Genomic DNA, 22,493 nt, shown 5'->3' with positions numbered 1-22,493 from the left:
TGTCATAGAGAGGTACAAGATCCCAACAATGAATGTAACTATACTATATCCCTAAAATGTACCAATAAACTCAATTTAAAAAAAATAACTTGCTCAGGTCACTTAGAGTAAAAGTCCTCTGAAAGCAACACCAATTTATTGTCTTTTTTTTTTTAAAAAAGGCTTTTAAAATAATTTATCTGTGATATTGACCCAGAATACTGTTCATTACTGAATTTAAATCCATGAACTTTTAGCTGATTACACTGTAAATGTATATTCAACTTATATTCAACATTTCTATCTTAAGACTTATCTAATATAAATAGATTCCTTCAGAACTTAATTTTTTTTGTGGTTGTTGTTGTTATAGGAGCATCAATAGGTCATTTAAATGACTAGGTCACAAGATTCAACATTAATAAAGGTGTAAATACCTGAGTTCTATTGGAGATTTTTCCTGTAATAGCATATAACCTTCCTATTTTCATTAGAAAGTGGTTCTCTCATGTTTTAGTTTATAACGTCACTAAACAAAACCACAAAATTACTGAAATATAGTGATCTAAAACTAAAAAGTTTTTTGAATGAGGGTAAGCATTTTTCTTCTCCATTCCATGTAGGATAATGTTTATAGATTTTTTTTTTCACATAACCTCCTTAGGGTCTTTAGACTTGTATGACAATATGATCATTTTTTACTTTGTTTTATCTGTATTTTTTCATATTTTAATTATACTTTTAAATCAAGATTCAAATGTTATAAAAACTGCTATTATACAGTAATGAGGGGAAGTAAAGGAAATTTGTATTTCACATGTGATATGCATCCAGTGATGTTTTTCTTCATTTTTTTAAAGTCATAAGAAAACAAATTTTGTAATTTTATGTAAGTATATTGTTTTATATTAAAAAGTTAATATTCATGGAAAATATTTACATAGTTGTTAGCTTATTTTTTAAAGAAAATCAGATATTGATGGGGATGAAAACAATCTGAGAGAGAGAGACAAAGCATTTATTGATGAATAAAAGATAAAAAGAGAGATGACAGAGAATCTGGCTAATTCACCAAGAAAGAGTGCAATCTTGTACACTTGTTGGCCTTCTGTGGGAGGACAGGCAGTTAAAAGTGTCAGAGAAAGGGTAGAGTATGAGCACACGGATAAAGGGAGTAGAGTAAAGGTAGCAGTAGATGTTTGTGGATGGTATCCTGCTGGCTTCTATTTTCTTAGTAGTAGCTATACCTAAATTTAAGCTTTCAGATCTTCACTAACATGAAACAATAACAATAAAAGATTGAAGCATTTTTGTGCGGCATTTGTGGTATAACAAAGGCAAAAACTATCATTTAAATAGCAGGAAGGTTAGCTCACTCAGATAACAAAAATGAGTATAGGTGGACTGGCTGATAGGAGGTGGGTACTAGAACCTCTCTGTGATACCACATAAGGTGAGAATCATTCCTTTGCCCTTTCCCTACTCACTGAGGGAAAGGTCATTCTTTAACTTCTAATAATATGCTTCATATACACTGCAGGCAGAAACTTTCATACATAAGGCATCTCTAGAAATATGTGCTAAATAAAATCAGCTGTGTAAAATCTGGTCAGATTTGCAACATTTAAGGTTGGGGTGGAGAATCTGTACTTAGAGTTCTAAAAATACTATGAAATCCTATATTATACATTAATTTTTAGCATGTCAATCAATTGTATTTTTTCACTGCTTACATGCAATACATTTCCAAAGTTCTAAAAATCCATTAGGAAGCATTATTGATTTAATTACAGATTGGAGAAACAACAAAAATATCATATTTTTTAAAATACATTTTTGCTTTGATGTAGTTATAGACATACCAGGAATTACACTGGGCCAGCTAGTAGCCACAGGAATCATGCAAAATAACTTTTAAAGACTAAATAAAATCATCATTTTTTTAGATGTTGGAATTTGGACAGCACAGGACAATGATCCTTTAAAAGAGGGAAAATAAATGAGGTGATCTGGAAATTGCCCTAGACTACAGCCATCACAAAGGTTCTGGACCTCAAGAGAGGAAAAATCCAAGTGGAGCCTGAGGGCCTCTGAGAGACTAGGAAAGGAAGGACCCCAAGCCCACCAGAGTTCACAGGGCTGCACGATGGATACTCTCAGGTTCCACTGTACTCTTCCCAGCCAGACAGGAAAACCTCATGCACAAGATCGTTGAAGAAAAGTACACCAGGAAAAGCCCGAGGCAGGAGGATTGAAAGTTTGAGTTCTGCCTGGACAATTTAGCCACTTAGTGAGATCCTGTCTCAAAGATTTAAGGAAGAAAATGGTCAGGAAGTAGTTCATTAAGGCCCTGGGATCAATTCCTAGTACTATAAAACACAGAAAAGGAGAGGGAGAGAGAAAGAGATAGGAAAAGGAGTGAAAGAGAGAAGACAGAGAGAAGGGTGGGAAGGAAGGAAGAAGGAAGGAAGGAAGGAAGGAAGGAAGGAAGGAAGGAAGGAAGGAAGGAAGGAAGGAAGGAAAAAGAATAACAGAAGAAAGGAGAGAAGAAAAGATGGTGGCTATTCATAAATCCATAAAGCAATTACATATAATTTTCAGGATATAATTATGTTACTATTCAAGTCTGTATATTCCCATTGAAGCAACCCTGTCAACCAAATGTAGTTAGCATATTTCTTTGAGTACCCTCTGCTCATACTTTCTAATACTTGGAATGTCCATTTTTTATATAGCAAAGAGGACCTATATTCTCATATTACCATAACAAGTATCTTTTTTTTCATACTTGGCCCAGGCATGTAGATAAAGCTGCCAACTATAATTATTTAGCCTTGATATTTACTTATCATATGGAATAAGAGTCTTCTCTTGATTTGATGACTTCAGACAGTCTCTGTAGTTTCCTAGCTCATCTTAATAGAGACTTCACTTGGCTTTTCATGGTTCTAACCACAAAAATAGTTACTTTCACACATTCAGCCTTGTTTTAAGGCCTCCAGCCCAAGAAAGAGCCTTGGACTGCCTGCTGTCCCAGAAAGGAAGGAAAATGATCATACCCTACTCTGTTCTACAGCGGAGCTTCAGGAAAAACACTTCCAAAGCAAATTACATTTTGTGTTCATGTAGTATTTATTATTATTTTAGATTTCTACTATCAAAACCCTTCACTGATTGGGAAGAAATTCACCATCATATGCATAAAACTGAAAAGGCTGGGACACAGTTCCTTATCTAGGATTCATCACCGCCCCACACTTTGCTTGTGGAGCCAGGGACACTAAATGGATACCATGGAGAATTTTCTCTGGATGTGGCAGCAGGGTTGGTGGCAACAAGATGGAGTTGTCCAAGAGAGTGTGCCAGCAGTGATACCAAGAACATAGCATTCAATGTCTAGTGCCAGTAGTGGCAGGGGCCAACCTATTGCATCTGGTGCTTTGTAAAGAAAAAAACAGCAGTGTCTTTGCTACAGTGCTGGATCCTTGTAGCAAGGCCTCCTTGTTTACAGATGAGGAGGAACAGTACAAACATGATTTATTCAAGCAACCAGAAATACATAAATTCTACCTTGATGGCATATTTGTCCCCAAAAGATGTGAAACAGATTCCCCACTGAAAGATTTCAGAGAGGAGAATCTGTGCCCAGTGATTACCTGGCACTGGTCATCTGGTCATCTGGCTCATGACTAAATAAAGACGAAAGATGTACCTGAAATAAACTGTGAGTGACTCACAGATAGGAATCTGAAATCATCCTTGCTAGGGAAGATAACTTTGGCCATCAGATTCTGGACTGTCTTCAAAGTATCATCCCTTTCAGAAAGCTAACATACTCATGGAGAATGACAGCTTTGACCAATTCACATTTATGATGGAATGTTATTAAAAGACTTATCTATTTTAAAGTTAATCTTCCCTTAGTATTCCTTCAGCTTTGAAACTCATAGCGGAGTTACCACACTATAAATATTATTACTTCTTAGGTATTAGTTGTTTGTACCAGGGCTGTAACTTTCTGGCTGCGTATGACACCAGACCAGTCACTCACAATTCTGGCATTAATGTCTAAATATGCTTCCTACTCCTTCAGACCATGAAACATGATATATTTTTAAAAATACATTAGAAATAGTCTGTCTTGCCAATTTTAAAAGGTGGTTAGGTTTTAAATAATAACTAAAGATTTTTAAAGTTGAAGATTAATCATTTGTTTTACTAAATTTTGTTCTGTGGGCTTTTTATTCAATAATCTAAAACATGCAAAGCAGATACTGCATTTTAAATGTTATACTACTTCCAACAGAACAGCTTTGTGGCTGTCAAATGGAAACTGTAAAGAGCAGGTAGAGGTCAAGCAACTCTTACTGATCAGTTTCAACTGTAGACTGTAACATATGTCAAGAAATAAAGAGAATACTGTGGAAGTTCACTGTTTACTAATAGAGACATGACATTTGAAGACAAAACTGAATATATGTCAGGCAATGTTACTTATGTGAATATTTGGTCATAAGAATGTTCTCATTGTAGGTTTTTGCATTAAGGATTTACCTGTCAGTTAAGTCTGGGATAGTCTAACCATTTAGCATGTATTCTTTTCAAATTTGATCCAAATTTGTGAATTTATGCTTATTATTTCATCAAGTAGTTTATGACATGTTTGTAGTAGATGGTCTATTTTTAGATCTCCACAATTCTGAATTAGCTTCTCTCCGCCATGAAGCTATCTTTTAAAATGTATGCACTGACCTCCAGTTTGATCAAACCTTGCTTAAAAATCATTTTAAAAGAAACAGGCTAGGGCCAGGGATTTGGTTCAGTGGTTCTGCCACCTGCCTCACAAGCACAAGGGTCTGAGTTCGAACCCCAATACCAAAAAAAAAAAAAGAAGAAGAAAAGAAAAAAATAGGCTATTGATGAGGGAGATATTTGTTATATTATTGTTGTAAGAATAGCCGCAAGTGTTCAGATTTTTTATAAGAAGGAAGATTGAAATATCACTGGAGTATTTTACGATCTGAAGGACATAAAAATAAAGCAGTTGTCAAATTCTTTTGACAATATGTGTTCCAAGTTTTTTCTTTAACATTTAAAAAAAAACATGCATTTTGAACATTTCAAATCAGACATGTATGGGAGAGATAAATCACTCATTTGCTTATCACCTTTTTAAAAAGTTATTATTTTGTTAAAATATGACACTATGCTTAATATAAATTTGTGTTGACTCTGTTTTAGTGTATGTTTGAATGATGAGCTCTGTTTCTGAAATTAAAATTTTATTTGAAATTAAATGGGATGGAGGGCCAGATCTGAGATGATTTATAGTATTGTTTCAGTCTGGCTGTGGCCTGGTTTTGTAGCCTGTCAATTTTCCATTGCTGATTTGAGCTACTCAATCCATTCTTGAGCAAATTCTTTCTGGCTGGACACAGTTATTATAAGTTTCTCTAATAGTTTATACATAACAGCCAAATGTTTATGTCAAACACTAGAAAATATTACGTGAGATGAACTTAGACATTGGATTCAAGACTTAGCTGGCCTGTGTTTGCGTCATGGCTCTCATATTCCTTGGGTGATTTGTGAGGTAAGTATTGAACCCTCTGGGTCTCAATTTCTTTAGCTGAGACATAGAGAAAATACCCTGAAAGAATGATTGAGGGAATTAAATAAAATAGTGTGGCAGTAAATTTATCTAAATTAAAATCCTTAAGGGTTTTAAACATGGAAACTTTTTATGTTACTTAAAATTATTTATGGGAAGATGATTTTTTTTTCCCTACAAGATCATAAGCTACTGCTTTAAGTCAGTTTCTGCTGCAACAAAAACAACCACGAAGTCTCAGCTGCATAAAGAGCAAGGAAACATTTGTTTCTCACTCACGGGTCTGAGAGCTGATTGTGGCACAGTTCACTGACTAGGCCCTAACACTGATGGGTTAGGAAAGTGTCCTCCCTGTATGAACTGGGTGCTGGGAGTGGTAGATGTTCATGTAAGAAGAATATAATGTACTACAGCTACTGGTAAGCAGTGACAATAGCTTTTACTTTTTCACCTTAGAATGTTAAACATAACTTGGCACAAATTAAATGTATAAAAGAAGTCTACTGAGTGGAGATATGAATTTCAGAGCTATAGATAGAAAGAAACAACTCTAAAAGAGTTCTTAGATGGTAGAGTGAGATTACCAGTGAAATATAGCATCTCCCCAACCTGGAATCAACAAACCTAGGAAAGGACAACTTGGTGAAGAAAAAGTAAAAGAGAGAGAGAAGAAGTAGATCTCTGGAATTTAGGAGAGAGTGGATAAGAACACTAGAAAAGAACAAAGTAGTCTGGAAAGCTTATCCTGGCTCCCACTGAGGGGGCCCCATGATGTACATAGAGGAAAATGGAAAGTGGAAGCTGCCAAAGTGACCATCGCCTTAATTAGGGCAGACACTGCTGCCTCTTAGGGCTTCAACTCTGGGAGAAAGAGTGAGGCCAGGACCCAGTAGCGTGCCAGGGCCAGCTCATACCAACACAACCAAGTTGACTATTAAATTTTTAGGCGTTTCTTAGATGTAAAACACAGACATTCTTTTAAGTTAAATTATATAAATTTCTATTTAAATAAGCTACATAAAAAAGATAATAGGTACTCTGTCATTTTAACTAATAATTTTAATACATCTTCACTAATTTTACTTTGCATTTTACTAATAAAATAGACTATACAATAATCTATGTGCTTTAGATTATTTATGTTTGTTTTTTTTCTTTCCAACTCTCTGTTTAACGACATCCAATTAGTAGCTTGAAATTACTCAGGATGTGAGCATTTGCCGGATAGAAATGAGCAAGTGCTACAGTTATTAAACATTTACCAGCACGATATTGTTCACGTCTCATCTCTCAACCATCACTTCTTTGTCTCTTCTCCTCCTCTTCTTGCTCATGGTGAAAAGACTTTATTTCTTTGCCTTCATGTATGAAAAGGTCTGCTTCTATATTCCTCTTTTTCTTTAGTCCCAAAAGAGGAAATACTGACATTTTTTGTTGTTAAAGAAGGGCAGTAGCGAAAATGGACTTTCAGATCTATTATCTTCATGGCTGAAATATTAACTTTCTTTCTAAACCTCTTCTTCATAGTGAGTAAGATAAATTTCACACATTGGCTTTAAATCATTGCCATCTTCAAATTAACAGGGTTCCATTAGTGAGGATTTATTGTAGCAACAAGTAGCAATAAATTGCCTGTCTTGAGTTGTAAATAATTCACAATTGCACATGTGCCTCCATATTTTACCACTTTGGCATTCTTGCTTCCTCATAACTTTCTTAGTCCCACATGGTAATAAAGCTGATTTAGTTTAATTAGCAATTAGTGAACATGAGTAACTGCGTTCCCTTGGCATCTTTAGCAGCTGGAATTACCTTAGTAGAGCAATTTCAAGACAGAGGATTCTGTTTTTCTGTTTCCACAAATGGTACAAAGGATGTAGGTGATGGCTTCATTAGTCACTAATAATCATCTGTAAAATTGGTGAAGCCACAGACTAATGAATGTTTCAGCTTCTTCCAGCTCATACTCTCACTCCTACTGAAATTAAGATCTAGACCAAATCTCTATTTCTCACTTTGTTGACTTAATGGCCAGTTTGCCAAATAGAATTTAAAAGAAGAAAAAAATATATTTATTGCCAAATTGTCTGACAAAATTATTCCAGTTCCCCAAGTTTTATAACTTTTTCTAAACAAAAGAAACAGAATAGAAAATGCTAGGATTTTTTTTCCTCAAATACATTGGGAGAGTGGAATTTCTCTAAGACAAGGAATTTAGTTAAGGAAATATTAACATTTATACTTTGCAATTACACAGTACTTTCAAATTCTTTCCTTCAAAATAAAAAATTAGTAAGTTTCACCTAGGGAAAAAAATGATCCCTGTGTGAAAGCAATCTGTAGGTCACACTACGTAACAAGTTATGAACATTTCTCCTATCAAAATCTTTACTTTCATAGTTAAGCAAATCCTTTCCACCCAGTTATTATAAATAGCAATACTTGAAGGTTTTAATTTTAATCTCAATAATTTATCATGGAAGCAGAAATATTTATGGAAATTACTGAAGCCATCTTTGACACCAATAGTGCTACCATACACAAAAGAAAATAATAAAATAATGATAAAACAATTTAGTGAAAGAACTAAGCAAACTAGAAATGTACAGAGATGAGGGCCTGGGGATTTAGCTCAGTGGTGCCACCACCTGCCTCGCAAGCACAAAGTCCTGAGATGGATCCCTGGTACCAAAATATGCCCCCTAAAACACAAAACAAATGTATAGAGATGAGATTTGTTAACAATGACCCAGCATAGCTAGAAGAAATGTTCTGGTCTCATCTGAGTGTTGTCATTTGTCTTCCAGTGCTCTCCTTTCAAATCTTCTAGGATGGGAGAACTATTTTTCTTTCTCAGTATTTATTAATAATTGCAGTTTTTTTCCTCATGCATTTAATTAGCTGGAAGTATGTATTACCTTTTTGCAGAAGTGTTTGAATCCTTTCAAAATATTCTAGAAAGCTAATTGCCTACTTTGCTGTAATGTGAACAGCTGCACCATATTTTAAATTTATACTGTTGTCATTTTTTACTCAGTCCTTGCATTTGACAGCTTTCCTTTGACATTACATAAATATTTTATGTGTAAAAAGTGTTATGGTGGGAAAAGAAAGAGATATAGCTGTCTTAGAAATTCAAGGTAAAGATCATATAGCCCCAATTATATGTTTTTGAGGACCATTCATGAAACAACAGTGATAGCAACAGTTTAAGGCACTGTTTAACCACTTCACACCTGATAAACTTTATGTCATGAACTCCTTTCAGATCTGTGGTCTCATTTACTTTGGAAATGATTAAAAGACTAGTTAATATAGTTATGATTTCTCTAATTAACAACTGAAGAAACTACTAAAATATTAGCTGACATTTCTGAGGTCAAATAATTGGTCTTTCAGCTGGTATTAGAATCAAAACTTCATAAAGATAAATACTGATGATGCAATATTAAATAGATTTTTTAAATATAAAACTACATATGAAGATTACATACATAATAGCATCTTGCTTGAAAATATGTACATGCAAAAAGATATAGTGTAATAAATACATTTCATAAATGTCAAATATCTGCCATGTTCCAGCCTGTGAACCATACTAGGTTTACATAAATGAGCAGACATGATCTTTGCCACATGGAACAAATAGTTTAATAAGAGAAACAAATGCTGATGAAATACACACAAAAGCAAAGATATAACAGCACATTTTTAGAAGGGTGAATAGCATCTAATTAGTATAAATTATGGCTGATTTGACTCTGTGAAAGTTAATTGAGGCTGAAACAGAAAAATGACTAAGAATTAATTAAGTGAAAATACTAAATAAAAAAGACCATGGATGATTTTTAAATTTTTTCCTTTTGCTTTCTGATTTCCAAATTTATGTAAGACACATCACTAATCAGAAAAAAAAAAACAGCTATTTTGTAAAACAACCTTGTTTGGCTTTTGATTCGTCACTGTACTTTTTATCAGACCAAACTTCCTAAACTCTAAAAGACCAAGCTAGACCAAACTCTAAAAGCCTGAATTTTAAAGGTAATATCAAAGGCCAAAAAAACAAAAACAACAACAACAACAACAACAAAACTTTAGGAACCGAGAAATCTGAAAGAAAGTAAGTCCATTAAGGCAAAGTACATTCTCTGTGATTTTCTTTTCAAAGAATTTTCTGTTCTCTACTTGAAGTGGGCCAGAAGACATAGCAAATAGCAAAAATCAGATCAGGGTTTTTCACTGTCTATAGTGATACCAAAACAAAAGTTGGAGGATTATTGAGAGCCAGAACTCAAGGAATAGGCTGAAAAAGGGAAGCAAAGATGCGGAATCTAAAGAGGTTCAACTCACAAGCAGAGAATAGAAGGCTGCTGCCAGGGGCTAGGACACGATAAATATGGGAGTGGGGGTGGAGTCAAAGGGTAAAAAATACCCAAAACTAGAACAGAAAAGAAGTGTGGTAAATTATTAAGAACAAAATAGGTGTTTTTAACAACATGCTGAATAGATCAGAAGAGAGGATTAGTGATCTGAAAATACAGAAATTTTAATGATAATCTATAATCTGTAATTCCCTGATTTTATTTTCTTGAAAATGTTTCTTAAAAATATATTTATCTGGATATAAAATCTGGCTAGCCGTTATTCTTTTTGAAAGTGCAGAAAGTAAAATGAAAGTACAGAAATTAATTTAATGGAAAGTACAGAAAGTAAAAGATAAGTATCCACATGGTTAGAGACATAGAATATTGTGAGAAGATCTAGAACTTATTCCTCCCTCCTCTCTCTCTCTCTCCTTTCTCCCTCTTTTCTTCCCTTCCTTTCTCTCTCTGCCCCTTCCCCAGTTCCTTATTCCTTTTCCCTTCTCCCTCTATCTCTCTCACTTTCTTCTTCCTGGTCACCAGAAGTTGTGAAGTAAACAGCTTTCCTCCTGCGTACTCCCTGCCATGATACTCTGTCAGCTGACCATGGACCGAAACCTCTAAAACCACGAGAATAAAATACTTTCTTCTTTTTAAATTACTTCTCTCAGATATTTTATCATAGCAGCACAAAGATAACACAGAAGTGGAAATTACTAAGGAATCACTGAACTAATAAAAGCATTTAACAAATATAAACACAAATCCAAGAATCCCTATGAATCTCAAAAAGAAAATAATGCTATAAAAAATGAAATACCAAAATTACTCAGAGGGGGAAAAAAAGACATATTACCTTAAATAAATAACAACAAAACAAATGCTTTTTTATCTGAAAATGTAAAGGTCAGAAAATAATAGCCTGATAGTTTAGATGCCAAAAAAGAATAACAGCTAGCCATTTTACATCCAGATGATATATACTTTTAAGTAGCATTTTCACCCAGCACTTGGGAGGCTGAGGCAGGAGGATCGCTGTGAGTTCAAGAGCAGCCTGGACTACATAGTGAGTTCCAGATCAGTCTCAACTACATAGTGAGACCCTGTCTCAAAAAAAAAGAAAAAGAAAAAAAAGAAGCACTTTCAAGCAAATAAAATCAGATAAATACAGATTACAGATTATTAATAAAAGAAATACAAAAAAAATTTCTCCCTAAGGAAAATGATTACATATAAGAAGCAGCAAAAGGAAAGAAGAAATAGAGATGATAGAAAAGGGTAAATGTATGTGCAAATTTCAGTTAATATTGACTTTCTAAATCAATAATAATAACAATGCTTTCTTAAAATATATGTGAAAGTAAACTACAATACAGCAGCATAGAAGAAATAGAATTTATATAAATTAAGCCAAGGGGTATCTATTGTGATTTCTATATAATCATTAAAAGAAGAGCATAAACATGCATAACAAAAAGCAAATAAAAAGAAAGTGATAAAAGTATTTGATTTATTCAAAAGGAGGTTAAAAAGGAGAAAAACAGATAACGCTAATAGAAAACAATGAAATGATTTAAACTAAAATAAATGATTATATTATCTAAAAATAGATATAAAAGTCAAATTAAAATATAAGAACTATCAAATTGAATTTTAAAAAAAGCAATTGCAGGTTGCTTTTAAGAGATGCAATTTAAACATAGGAACTCAAATGGCATGATGTAACTAGATGGGAAAAGATGCACCATAAACTATTTTAAAAAGCAATGAGAGGAAAAATAAAACACTAGTGATTAAGTGTCATTTCATTACAATACAAGAGATGATAATACAGAAAACATGCTTTTAATCTTAATATAATAATTGGAGATGCTGTAAAGTGATACATAGCTTTCAAACATGACAAAAATCATAGAAACTCATGACAATCACGTACACTTCTCACAATAACTAATAGAACAAGCACCCAAAATGAGTAAAATTGATAATATCCGAAGAACATTGTATAAAGTTTGACTTAATTTAAACTGATACAAGACCATAGCCAAAGCATATTAATGAGCATGTAAGCATATTCAAGGGCATGTAAGACATGCACCATACATTGTGGGTGAGTGATCATAAATGGGGACGTAATGCAAGTCACAACAATTCAGGAGTCTCCATATAAGTTAATGTGTTCTCAAATAGTATAAAATAGATACTACAGATGCATATTTATTCTAAAATGTTTGAAAATAAAAGGCACATTTCTAAATTATCTATAAATCCGAGATGATCAAAATAGAAATTTAAAAAATATCTTGAAAACAAATGCAACATGTCAAATATAAGACTACAGCTTAACTAGTGCTTAAAAGAAAATTTAAACCATGTAAGTGTATAATTTTAAAATGCTGAGCTAAATAAAAAGAAAGTAAAGATAAAAGCAGAAATTAATATGACAGAAAAAAATGCTAAAGATAAAATTAATAAAAACTAAAGTTGAAGCTTGAAAAGGACTGAAACAATTGAGAAAGCTTAAACAAGCTTAAACAAAAGGAAACAAAAAGTATTAATAACAAAAATTATAACAAGCATGGTCATAGGAGCCAGGCATGGTGGTGCACGCCTGTAATCCCAGTACTCAGGAGGCCAAGGCAGGAGGTTCACAAGTTTTAGGCCAGCCTGAACTACATAGTCAGACCCTGTCTCAAAAAAAAAAACAAAGAATAATCATAGGAACATATAGGAGAAAGAAGTATCCAATTTGTTTATTAAGGCCTGCGTAGTCTTAATACTAAAAAATAACAGATGTGTTTCAAGAATAGAAAATTTCAGACCAATCTTTCTCCTAAATATAGACACAAAAATCCTAAATATATATGATTCCCAAAATGTACTTATTCTTAATATTGTTTATTTGACATTCAAAAATCTATTGATTTTTTTCTACTATGAGATTTTCAGATAAATCCAGAGTAAAGTATGTTCTAAAAATATCTGGCTTTATTCTTCAAAATTGTTGTCTTCAATGATAATAAAAATTTCAGTAGACTGCTCTTATATTAAAACAAATTGACATTATAACTAAAAGAAATATGTGATCCTAAGATGATACTACTAGAACAACAAAGGATACTAGTGCAAAAAATAATACTACTGAATATGAATAATTAACAATATTGAAATATGAGCAACATGAAATGTACATTAAATAACAGCACTGTCAGTTATTAAAATTTCTAAATTTAATAAGTATTCAGATCAAGAGGAAATTGCATAAACTGAAAAACTCCTGCCATGAATATATGTTTGTTGCCTTTGATATATATCAAAAGAAAAAATTGCATCAAATTTAATTGTAGATATAATCAGGTCTTACCTGTGAGTTTTGAATAGAGTTAACCACTCTTCTTCAGAATAGGCAGGCCCTCTGGGCAATAGCAAAAAAAAGTGAGGTGATGTTAGGTAGGAAGAAGGGTAGACTGGAATAGCCTATTATTAGCAGGGAAATGTGTTCTGTTTTGGGTTATATTTGCTTTCTTAAATCTTCTGTTTGATTAGCAGTATTTACCATGAATGATTCCACATGAATTTGGTCTGGTCCACTGGCACATTGAACTGGAGCTCAGTATAAAACAATGGTCTCTAAGCTTAAGAGTTCTTTTATTTTTATTAAAATAAGTTGTTTCTCTCTAACTCTAACTTATGTATTAGAAAAGTTTCAACCAATATAATTACAGAAAAGGCCAATTAAGCATATTCCATAATGTCAAGAAAAGATACGTTAAGTCCTTCTTTACCATAGCGTAGTGCTATGAAGTAATCATGTCCAAGCCATCTGGAAAGTTTTGCTTCGTGGCCAGGTGCCTTGCTTTCCCACCGACCTAGTCTGTTGTATAATTGTTGTTCCCTGATGGTTTTCTTTTAAATTACCCCAGAGAGAACAACAGAGAAAGCATTTATATACAAGCACTGTTTCATTCAACCACCTAGTCCTTGTAGAATAATGAAATCACAGTTTTGTGAATCGAATTCTCTGGTGCTTTCTTTGTCTTCCTGCCTTCTCTTACATATATATCTCCCTGGTGCCCCAGATCATGTAACAATATCTGCTAAATGTCAGCTATAGGAAAACCATAGAAACAAAAGCATTTGTTTATTGTCATAATGCCTAAGGCAAATTCAGCTTCAGGCTGAGTGTAAATCTTTTTCTCACAGTAACATAAATTGTATTTTTTGTATCTGTGATCAAAACAGATTAGAAGACTTAATTTACAATAAAAATTCAAAAGGATTTGAGCATGTTAAAGTTTCTTAAACGGGGAGAGGAGGCTGGGGACAATATTAGTTGAATGGATGTAAATGAGATTAACTTTTTTCACATGTAAAACACTGAATTTTTATTGATCATGGCAGTTGCGGACATAGGCCTATTTCAGTCTCCCAGTGAAACTGGACAGAGTAAAATATGATAAGTGCAAAGCAAAGAGAATAGAAGATAATTCAGTACACATAATTCAACAACTTTTGGAAAAGAGAAACCTGATGAAGGCACGGTACCAGATGCATAAGAGCAGAGGTAGCTACATGCTAAAAGGCACCCAGAAGTGAGTACTGAAGTGGAGAGAGCCAGTTTTTACCTGCAGAACCCTATAGTAGCAAAAGGCTTAGAGGAACCCTGCTACCTCACTCAGACAAACTGCTACTTCCCTTCTTCCTCCAGCAAAAAACACACCTTATCTGGATTTTCATCACCCCTATAACAACTAATTTCCATCCTCTTGAGAGAAATATCATCTCTGTAGTAAATATAGACCTTAAAGCACAAATTATAACACTGCAATGTAGAGTTTACATGAAACCTAGAGCATACAAGCCTGAGATCAAGGTAAATACAGCTACATAGCAGCAAGCACGAAGAAATACAGAATAAAAAAGGGGAGTTGCAGCTATCTCTAATTAGAAAGTGACTGCTATAGGAGAGATTGGACAGATGAGAGAGAAAGTATCATTTTGATTTGTAGCTTTAAATCTTGTATTCTTAAAGCACAGAAATAGATTATTTTAATAAAATAGAATGTTTCAATAAAATATTAAAGCAAATAAAAATGCCTAGTAGATTTTTGTTTATTAAAAAATCTAATTTAGGCAAAGCCCTTATTTATATTTACCTACAAAACTTTGTAAGTTAATGAAGGAAAATAAGGAGGGTTTAGAGTGGGTAGGGAAAGAAAAAATAAATAAATAAAACAACTTCATCCAGAAAGCAAAAGACTTCTAATTCCTCTTTTGCTATTTATTTGCTATAATCATTTGGTTAATTGCTTCAGTCCCCAGAGCTTTAAATTCTCTTTTATTAATAATTTGTGACTGTCATAAGAGAGAGGGTTGTCACAGTGAAACTTCCAGTGTTTTTGTTGTTGTTGTTGTTATTGTTGTTGTTTAGCTTGAAAAAAGGAACCGTAACTCCCATTGTTTACCTGTGGCTTTTACTTACTAAAACCTTCTTTTTCTAATGCATGTCAGATCAAATGTTTGCTTCCTACCCTTGACCTTGAATCCTAATTCTATCCCTTACACTCTCATTGCACTGTGTTAGTTTTGCGGCAAGTATCAAATTTATCATCTACTTTTTATATGTGTTCATGTGTTTAATATCAGTTTTACCTCAGGAGAGCAAGAATAGTAATTATTTTATTTACATATATTCTGGATTTAAAATTAACTTGAAAGGGGGCTTCAAAATAATTAGAGGTGTGTTGGGAAATGCTTTGGGTTCATTTTCAACTTTAAGACTAAATTTTGACGAGTTGGTAAGAAAGGTGACTTTTTATCAGGTCATTAAATGAATGAACACAGATAAATGACCTGCTCCATTCTTTCAAGCAGCGGAAAAGCATGTTAAGAAATCGGGAAACTCTGTCTCTGTATCACACACTGTCACATGTCAACAGGAGACAGTTTCTTGTCATTATTTATAAAAAGTATAAGGCCTCGTCAGAACTCAGCTATTTTTAAAAGTATCATTCTCAAGTAGTTTTTAATTTGTTCCCTTTTTTTTCATTTTCCCCTCTTCGTTGACCATCGTCCTAGCCATGTGTAGAAGGATGATTGGGGGCCACTGCCATTCATGGCTGGACTAACTGGGCTGTCAACAGGATGGTCAGACTCCCAAGGGCTTGTCTGAGACGATGCCCCTCCTGAAGAATTCGAAAATCATGATATTCCCTTGTCTAATCCATGTCTCAAAGAAAGAATACATTCTGCTTTTCATTATCTTTTGCACTTAGACTGTTATTAAAACTTGGATCTGTTTCATGACCCAATGCAGCATTTCCTTCCTTTGCCTCACAGCCACAAACCCAGCCAAGACCCAGTGACTTCTGAGCTGAACTTACTTCTGCCTCCTGTCCATGCTTCAGGAATTGTCCTTTGCCCATAACACTGCATTGTTTGCTATCATTAGCTTTCAGTAGTTTTCCACAGCCTCAGAACTCAGAATAAAAGTTTCCTCAAAACACACTGCCAGAGGTATTTCAAGGACTTCATATCTCCCTTCATTGCTTTTATTGCCTTATTAACTAGCTACTCACAACCTGGAAAATGAAAAGTTCAATGCAGCTCACTCCAACCTCTCTCTATAGCTGTACCTGAAGTTACAATGGCCTTTCTTTCTCAGCCTCCTCTGTTCCATTCTAGATGAGTCTACCTCAAGAGAGTTGTCCTAGTTTGGAAGCAGGAAGCATGATTTCTACCTTCCTCTCTCTGTATCACTCTAGGAGGTAAAGTATTTTTAGACAATAATTGACCAATTTGTTAATTTCCACAAAAGCTGGTTGCCACATGTAGCTCAGAGCAAGTAGGTCATGCACACATCAAGGTAACAGAGCACAGAGTCCACATCAGACTGGACATATAGCTCAAATAAATTAGATAGCATCTATTGAATATGTGGTATTTTTTGAAATTATTTTCAGCTGCTTGAAAATCAAAACAGATCTTATGTAGTGATTGCTTGTTTGTGAAGTAGCAAAATATGCTCAACATATAAAAAGCAAAAAAGATAAATTTATTAAAAGCAAAACATTAACCTCATGACATATGGGGAAAAAAGACAGTCGGGCCTCCTAAGGGGCTTTTACATTCTCCAGGGCCACAAGATCTCCTATCAACACATCTGTGTCTCATGCTTCTTTCTCTCTGAAGAAAGGCATTCTCTGCTTCTCCTCTTACACAGGCTTAAGAAGCTTCACATTAGACTCTGTGAGTTCCACTGGTGCAATCTACTGATCCATACTAATTCTGACCCATCAGCCTTGTCCAAGGTATTGAACCATGAGAACTGGAGCCAACTGAGCAGGTTCTGTAGAATGAGATTTTCTGAGTTCAGATTGGACAATTTTTTCCCAAGAAAACATAAGGCTGGAAAAACTAGAAGCAGAGAGAATGACCTACATTTTTAGAAGACAAAATATTCAAATAAGTATTAAAGAAATGCTTCTAAACTGCATAATTTGCTTATTGTGTTTTCTCTCTTCTCAACTCAATAGATTATAAAGTTCTTTAAGGTAGGATTTTTCCTGCAGTATTCTTTTTTACCACCCAAGTACCTAAAACAATATCTTTCAGTAAACTTTTGCAAAACTAAAGAATAAAAACATTTGGATAATGATAATGGTGGTAATCTATCTTAGAATATAGAGTCTTAGACTTTTGTAAAAAAAGAAGGAGACCAAGAGATGGAGAGAGAAGGGAGGGGAAGGAAAGAGGATTTTAAAAAGTAAGATGTCTTATGTACATGAACTAGCTCCCCACGGTGAATGTAAACATTATACGCTATGTACATGTACTCATAAAAGAGAATACAGTATTTAGCCTCAGCATAATTCCTGTTGCATAATGGGTGTACATTTATGAAATGAATGAAATGGATAAAGCAAGATAATCTTGTTCCCATGCCACTTTAAAGTCATAAACACAAATATTAAACTGATTTTTTTTATCATACTGAAGCTTTGGGAAAATTATTTTGGTAACAGTATTCAGGACATTGAGACCACTGAAGTTGAAGAAGCAAACTAGGAACCTGACCCATGAGTTTAGGCAAGGCTTTTATCACCTTAGCTTTGGCATTATCTTTTCCCAGAAGATTCTGAGTTCAAATATAATCTGGCTGTTAGAAGGGGTAAAACTTACACAGGTATGACTTTCTTTTATCTCCATCTATAGTTCTATTATCGTCTACATGAGAGCAGTTTTACGTGGAGGTTATGCTATGGTTTGGATTTTACATGTCTTCTCAAGGCTGAAAGGCCAAAAATTTGTCCCTGAAGCACCATTTTTGGGAGATAGTAGCACCAGTAGGTGGCAGGGCCTCATGGGGTATTCTTTGGTCATCAAAAGAAATAATTCAAAAGGATTGTGGAATCTTAGTCTTTACCTTTTCTCTTTTGTTACCCCTCATTCAAAATGTGATTTGTTTTACTCCATCACACATTCCTGGCATGATAACCTTGTCTCATGCCCAAAGCATCAGGGCCTACTGGTCATGACCTGAACCCTCCAATACTGCAAGCCAAAGTAAACCTTCTCTCAAAAGTCATTCCAGGTATTTAGTTAGAGGAACGGAAAGCTGGCTAATACTGTGCAGTAGTTTGTTTTCATTCCAAGCAATTGCCAAAGGGCTTGTTAAATCTAATTTCATCATTTGCATTATTCAAAATTTAATAAATGATAAATAAAATAATTTTAGAGTATTTTGATTCGGGAAAGTTTTGGCCTCTTATGCAAATCTATGAGAGCTTGCATAATGTAATTTAGCTAAAACAACATATATAGAGACATAACATGAAATTCAGCAATTTTGTCACAAATTCATTATGTGTAGGCAACTCAATTCAACTAATATTCATTTAATTTCTATGTTTATCATGTATAAAGATCAATATTATTCAAGTCTGTTCTATAAGAAACTTTTAACTTATTAAGTGAAGTGATAGAAAATGAGTGGTAATAAAGCACACAATAATCATGATATAATGTAATATTAAATCAGTTCCACATACTGTAAGAGGTTCTGAAAAAGCTGTGTGAGTTTAATTCAAGGATGAAAGAATCACATAGGATTTTAAAATGGTTATGAAATCTAGAAAAGGTTTGTGAACAAAATACACTTGGAATGACTCATAAAGAGTTATACAACAGACTAATATTTCAAAATTGGAAATTGGAAAAAAGATTTAAGGAAGAAATATAATGGCAGAAGAAGTTATAGCCAATTCTGAGGAATAACATTTTTCAATTTGCCTGGGTAGAATGTTATGCAAAAGAAAGAAAAGAAAAGAAATAAGAAAATCCAAATTTCCCAAGGTTTCAAATAACAGATGCTATGTTACTAATTTGGTAGATTTATTAAAAGAACATTGAAGTTTAATATTCAATTGTGCTGCTTAGAGGTGAGCTATGAAATGAACAAGCTGGCAGTGTAGTTGAGAAGTCATTATCAGGGGTTTCATTCAACTCAGAAAGTAGTGAAGCCACTGATGTCTCTTACCTGTTTAAATTCAAGGGATGAAGCCACAGACATGATCATGAGGGGTAAAAATGGAAGGGGTTCACAGACAAGAAACAATTCAAAGATAGAAACTATAGTACACTGTTTAGCATCTAATAGGAGAGAAGTAAGGGAAAGAGGTTGCAATAGTATGATGTAGAATTCTACTTAAATATTATTAATGATCATTAGAATACTGAGACCTGTAAACTAGGAAGCAATCAACCAAAAGTGGACCCATAAAACTTATGGAAGTACACAAGATCTCTAATGAAAGGAAGCTAATGATAGAATTCCAGATGAGTAGAGAAAAGAATTATAGAGGAAGGTAAAAGAGTATTTAGAGAAATACAAATGTTGTATCATGTCCAGGAAGTCAGTAGTGAATTGAAAAGAGGACACTCACTTTGGCCCAGGAATAATCACCCACTGACCCGTCCCAAGTAAGAAATTCCTATTTCCCAAAGCTACGGGGACACTGTTTGTATTTATCAGACCAGAAATCTCTCCCTCTGAGTTACAAAGGGCCAGATAGTACATTTTCTGTACTATGCCAGATAGCAAAACTTTTAGGCCATTCAGGCTATCACATAGTCTTTGTTGCAACTATTTGACTCTGATGTAGTACAAAAGTAGCCATCTGCAATAAAAGATTTTTATATAGTCTTTCTTGCAACTATTTGACTTTAAAGTAGTATAAAAGCAGCTATGAGTAATAACTGACAGAGATTATTTCAATAAAAGGTTATTTTCAAAAACAAACAGCAGGCTAGGACTCACAAATGAGTCCAACTAGCCATGATCAAAAAAAAAAAAAAAATCTACACCTAGATGTATAGTAATCAAGATCCCAGAAACCCAACAGAAGAACAAAATACTACAAACAGGAAGAGATAAGAAACAAATCACATGCAAAGGAAAGACCATCAGAATCACAGCAGACTTTTCAACACAAACCCTTAGGTCAAGGAGAGCCTGGAATGAGACATTTCAAGTACTAAAAGAACACAACCTCCAACCTAGACTGATGTATCCTGTAAAACTTTCTTTCAAAATGGATGGGGAAATAAGATACTTCCATGACAGAGAACACCTGAGAAACTTCATGAATACCAAACCAGCACTACAAGGAATTCTAAACAATATCCTAGAAAAAGACAATGAAGTTAACAACACAATGAGTCCCAACAGAGCAAATCAAATAGGCAAGATAAGAAACTAAAAGAAGGCGGGTGGGGGGGTCGGGGGGGAGACAATAATAAGTTAGTACATATCAGTTATAACCATCAATGTCAATGGCCTCAACTCACCAATCAAGAAAAATAGACTGACAGAATGAATTAAGAAGCAAAATCCAATAATATGTTGTATACAAGACACACCTAGTGCAAAAAAAAGCCCATAGACTGCAAGAGAAAGCACGGAAAACTTCTTCATGCAACAGGGCCGAGAAAAAAGCAGGAGTAGCAATCTTATTCACAGACAAAGTAAATTTCAAAACTAAACTGATTAAAAGAGACAAAGAAGGCCACTACATCCTTGTGAAGGGAACAATTCAAGAGGAAGAGATAACAAATAATTCATTTTCAATCTATTGAGTATGTTAGAAAGCACATATGCTCCTTTTCTCTTTTTTTCTTTTTTGTTTTTCTTTCCCTGGTGCTGGGGATTAAACTCAGCACATTGCTCTGGCTAGGCAGGTGCAGCACTACTGAGGTAAATCTCGGGCTTTACATTTCATATTTTTAAAAATTTTTAACACATTGATCTTTGTCTTTTTATGTCGGTCTACCAAATTTCTGAGTTATTTTGGTTCTCATTTTCTTTGCTTTCTTCTTTGAGAATTTATGAAATCTGTATGTATGAGTAGTATGAAAAGTATTAAGGTCCATCCGTCATTCTCCTCTCTCATCTCTGCCTTCTGCAAACTTCCTTTTCTGTCACTACAGCTTGTTTGGTTGGAAATTTGTTAAGACAAATTTTGTTATGCTATCAATATATCTTTGTACCTATTTTCTACTGATAATGAATATTAATTTTAAGTAAATTTTATCATAACTGTAGTTAAATAAATGGATAATAAATAATTAATATCATTCAGTATCTGGTACATATTACAAATTCTCCAACTGCCTCAAAGATAATATTTGTTTTTCTCAAATCACACAAATCTCGAACATTCCACACATCATTTCACTGTTTTATTATACCAAAGTATATATTGCATTGTAGAAAATATGCATTGTGTATATGTATGGGGGGTATGTTTTTACGCATATGTGTGCACTATTAAATGAGAAACATGGGCATGGATGTGGTAGGATTTTGCACATTTGGCATGTTGATAGTTTCTCTGGCAACCTTATGATTTTTTTAAATTACATGCTTGACTTAATTCATAGTCATTCGTTTGAGAAGAATATTACATATGTAATGGTGTTAGATTCTATCCTTATTCTTATAAAAATATAATAAAATAAGTATGGGATATAATAAAATAGAAACAAAAATCTGATCTTAAAAATGTGAATTTTTTTGTTGCTTTTGGATTTTAAATATAAGTATATTTCTTTTCTGTGAGAAGTTTTGTTAGTAAATGTAAGTGATACAATCAACAAGCATATGCTATTTATCAAATTAATAAAACCAAGGAGTTTATAAATCATAAAACTTTGAGGACAGTTTCTCAACTATAATATGTAACTTTGTTTTATTTGTAAATACAATATTTAAAAAATATATGAAAAGAAAATGAGAAAGAACATAAAATGTTTGAAGATCATATCAAACTAATAATGTATTTGGATTATCAGTCTGTGTTGCATAAATTTTTATTTATTTCATATCCTTTTTTGCTGTCATATATATATATATTTGAAACCTTCATTTCTTGTTGTCATGTATGTTTGCAATCTTTAATAAAAAATAAACAAGCAAACAGCAGGCTAGGACTCACAAGTGAGACATAGCATTTAATCAGCTATGAGCAATCAATATGGGGAAT

At 33.7% G+C, this 22,493-nt stretch overlaps 1 long non-coding RNA gene across 6 annotated transcripts in view; it reads right to left on the bottom strand.

The window, feature by feature from the left end:
• LOC104868898 overlaps positions 1-22,493 on the bottom strand; it is an 80,919-nt gene that overhangs the window by 49,558 nt on the left and 8,868 nt on the right. For 3 of the 6 annotated variants that reach the window (XR_002025673.1, XR_782122.1, XR_782127.2), the window contains exon 1: positions 13,316-13,416. The exons of the other annotated variants lie outside the window; for them this stretch is intronic. This is a non-coding gene — a long non-coding RNA (uncharacterized LOC104868898). Of the gene's footprint in view, positions 1-13,315; positions 13,417-22,493 lie in introns of those variants that run through there. 6 annotated transcript variants of the gene reach the window in all.

The sequence above is a fragment of the Fukomys damarensis genome, unplaced genomic scaffold, assembly GCF_012274545.1.
Source record: "Fukomys damarensis isolate Sample0158 unplaced genomic scaffold, DMR_v1.0_HiC HiC_scaffold_1, whole genome shotgun sequence".
NCBI classification, from domain to species: domain Eukaryota; kingdom Metazoa; phylum Chordata; class Mammalia; order Rodentia; family Bathyergidae; genus Fukomys; species Fukomys damarensis.
This window is presented reverse-complemented; position numbering and strand designations above follow the sequence as displayed.